We start from the raw sequence: 4,047 nt of genomic DNA, 5'->3' as shown, positions 1-4,047 counted from the left end.
AGGAAGAAAGGAAGGAAGGAAGGAAGGAAGGAAGAAAGGAAGGAAGGAAGGAAGGAAGGAAGGAAGGAAGGAAGGAAGGAAGGAAGGAAGGAAAATATCATTAATCCAAGAGATAGATAAAATATGAAAATATTTTATCCCCCAACCTGATAAATGTCTGATACGCCAAGTTTATGTGCTCTAAAATCTAAGAATGAATGCTAGGAACAACCGAGAGTAGGAAAATATTTATTGAGAAGATAGCTCTTATGAGGCAGCAGGAGATCTGAATGGGTACCAGAGACCTCACACTGAAAGGAAATTTTATAGCACAAAACCCATGTGGGTTTGACATGGGTTACAAATAGGATTAACCAATAAGAGTGCAAGTATAGCCACTTAGGTAACAATAATCCAATGCAGAAACAAGCCATGTAACAAGTGTGGGTGGAAAGAACAGACTTTTTCTATGAAATGGTGGGTCCAGAGGTCTTGGTCACCCAGTGAGATGACTGATGCCTAGCTAGACCTCATTAGGCCTGGTGATTGTCTTTTGAAGAAGTACAGAGGCTTGGTCATTTCATCTTTATCTTAAGGCTTAGACTCCAGTAGATGTGTCTCCAGCCATAGTTGTGATGTGCTTTTTACTTCTGTCCTGACTCTCTGGAGGACCTAACCCTACCTGACTGCCTATAGTGTTTCTATTTAACTTATCTCTCTATGATCTTATGCATTTAGTTAACAGCATATTCAAAAAACACCTACCTGAGACACAGCAATTAAAGTCAGCCCATCTTGGTTCACTCTCTCTGAGAAGGAACACTGAAATGGGTGCTAGGCTAGCAGAGTGGAAAATTGAGAAATAAAATAGGATAGCCTGTAGAATTTGGGTTTTTTTGTTTTGTCTTTTGGCAGAACCGGCGATTGAACTCAGGCCCTTGCACTTGCCAGGGAAGCATTTATTCTACTGAGCCATCTCCCTGGCCCCCTAGAATTTGAATTTCAGATCAATAATGAATCATTTTTTCCCATAAGTGTGTTCTAACAAATGCTAGTGACCTGCTTATACAATCACATGCCACATAATGACCTTTCAACCAATGGCAGACTATCTTGTACTCAAACGACACATTTCTCAAAACTGTATCCTCGTTGTTAACCAACTCATGTTCTGTGATATAAAAGGATTCACTGCTTATCTGAAATAAAACTTAATGAGGAGACTATATTTTACCTCCATACACCTGGATCCTGCTCCCAGTGGACTAGAAAAACATCAGACTCCAGAATCCAGTGATTTACCCCAAGGCTAGTGATCAGCACTGATTGGGAAATGAGCGGAAGCAGGTATTAAGGAACAGAGAAGATAAAAAAAGAAAACAGAGATTTGAAAATGACCTTATGAGAGCCTGAAGCTGAAGGAGCAGGTGACTTCTAATCTAATCATCTCCTGTCACCATAGAAACCAGCTGTAAAGTCAGCCACAAAGAACTAGTGCACCAATATCCACTGCCTCTCTGCTTCTCTTCTCAGACCTGGTTCCTTTGTCTCAGTTTTCTCCCTCAGGACCTAACCTAGCCCTTTTCTTTCCAAGCCCCTTCTCCCTTTCCAGCCCCAGCCCCAGCTGGCCATCTCTCAATGCAGCCCTGAAGGGACACCAGAACACAGGACACTCAGGCCCTGCCCAGGAGGAGGTCATAGTCTAGCTGGGGGACAGGCCAGGCAGGAGGAAAAGAACCCAAGGATATACACCAAAAACTGGTCTTTAAAAGAAACAAAATCAAGTCTCACTTGGTCAGTCTGCATGTGTATCTCTGTCTTCCACAAGATAAAGTCATTCTTTCCTAATCCAGAGTGTGGTTTAAATTGATTGGGAAAATATTCCATCTTTCAGACAAGCCAGGTTGGTGAGCTGTTTGAATGTATTTTGCAGAGAGCATTTGGTTTGACTCTGGAAACTAGATGCATATTGAAAGTAACATGCAAATTTGTTAAAAATGCCTCCAACTGCGGGATGGCAGGCCAGAAGACTGGATCAGGCTTATGAGCACTTGAGAAGTGCTTTTTAGCACACAGCCTGAGGTCTCCCTAACTCATGCTGGATAGGCGTTCAGCTCACAACAGCTGTGCAAATCCTCCCCAGGGCTGTGCCCTCCATTTCCACATACGTCCCCCTCTCCACAAGGCAACTTATGAATAATGCTACCATTTCACAGATAGGAAAGTGGGCTTCTTGGTGATTGGTGAAGCCATCAAACAGTCACTTTGCTTTAGGGGACACACCTACCCCAAGACATGCTCCCTTCCCTAATGTTACTGTTTAGATCTAAAATATCCCCTAGAGAGTCTCATGTTTGGAGGTGGGACCTGGTCAGAAGGGCAAGTCACAGGCATGACTAGGAAGAACACATTCCACTCTTGCACTCCCCCTGTCCTTCCTGGCTGCCATCCGGTGAACAGCTTTCCTCCACCATGCCATTCTGCTATGCCATGTCTGTTATGAAGCTAACCAACCATGGACTGAACACACTAGAACAGTGAGTCAAAATAAACCTCTTCTCCTCTAGGCTGGGGGTGTCAGGTATCCTGTCCTAGTGATAGGAAAGTGACTGATACAACTAGTGTGGGACAGTTTGCACACATGCCATTTGATGCCCTAAGGTTCTAAATTCCTTATCTCCCCGTCTCCCAGTCACCAAAGTTCCTGCTGGCTTCCCTTGGTAGTGTCCTCCAAGATGCTAGACCTTCCCAGAAACTTAGTAGGTGCAGAGCCAGGCCAAGTATGAAGAACTGGCTCTGGGGATATAGTCCAGCAGCAGATGCCTGCTTAGTATGCCAGAGACCCTGGGATGATCCCTAGCACCAGAAAAAGAAGGAAGAAATAACATTTATGCTGATTTACAGCTGTGAAGAAACCAGGGCTTACAAATGAATTAGACACATTTGTATCTGATGTGCAGATTGAGCTTACCTCTAAAATCCATCAAACAGTAATCTGATGGATTTTACAAAGCCCTTGTGTAAACATACCCATGCTGATTCCTCTCCATTTGCCCCCAGAATTTCTGTATCTTTGAGGCCCTGGTGACTCAGTCCTGGGCTCACAGTACCCTGCAGGCAGTAAGATCAGCACTAGTTTTCACCTCTGAGCCCCATTCTAGCCAGGTGGCAGAGACCTGGAGCCTCACTGTAGATCACTGCCTGGTAGGAAAGATAAATAGTCACCCCCATGCTGGCCATGAAGTTGTTTCTTCCCAAAGTGATCCCAGTTCTCCACTTGGCACAACCCTGCTCCCCCTTCAAGTCCCTGCTCAAATCATCCCTGAATTCCAGATTCACCGGGCTAAAACCTTTGTTCCATAGACCACAACCACTGACTGTGCTTACTAAAAGAATTTACAATTTTAAATATGTTTCTTCTGCAGCTAAGAAGTAACTCAGGAAGACCTGCAGCCACTCTCAGTAACATAGCCATCCAAAACACTTCAGTCTCTAAGACTCCATGAAAGAATAGAATCATCATTTTAATACCACTACCAGTTGTTATAGTTCTGATCTAAAATGCTCACCAGGGTCAGCCAGATAGCTCAGCGGACTAAAGTGCCTGCTTAGGCAGAGCACAGCGGCCGGGGTTCGATCCCTGGCATGCTGTGCCAGCCCCACCCCCAGGGCACACTGAAACAGATGACTGAGACTGGGTGTGGTGGCACACGCCTGTAATCCTAGTGCTTGGGATGCTGAAAACAGGAGAATCACTACGAGTCTGATCTGTGTAGTGAGACCCTGTAGACCCTGTACTAAAAATACAAAATAAATAAATTAATTAATTAAATTAAATGCTCACCAAAGCTTTCATGTATTCCGAGGCAGGGCTTTGGGGAAGTGGTTGGATCAAGGAGTGCTACACGTATTAGTGAATTAATCCACTAATGAGTTAATAACCAAATGTCCTATTAGGAGATAGGGCCTGGTTGGAGAAAGCAAATCCCTAGCTAATCTAGAAGGGTATACTCTTGTTCCCAGTCTCTCTCTCTCTCTCTCTCTCTCTCTCTCTCTCTCTCTCTCTCT

The sequence above is a fragment of the Octodon degus genome, unplaced genomic scaffold (genome assembly GCF_000260255.1).
Source record: "Octodon degus isolate 3935 unplaced genomic scaffold, OctDeg1.0 scaffold00019, whole genome shotgun sequence".
Taxonomy (NCBI): Eukaryota; Metazoa; Chordata; class Mammalia; order Rodentia; family Octodontidae; genus Octodon; species Octodon degus.
This window is presented reverse-complemented; position numbering follows the sequence as displayed.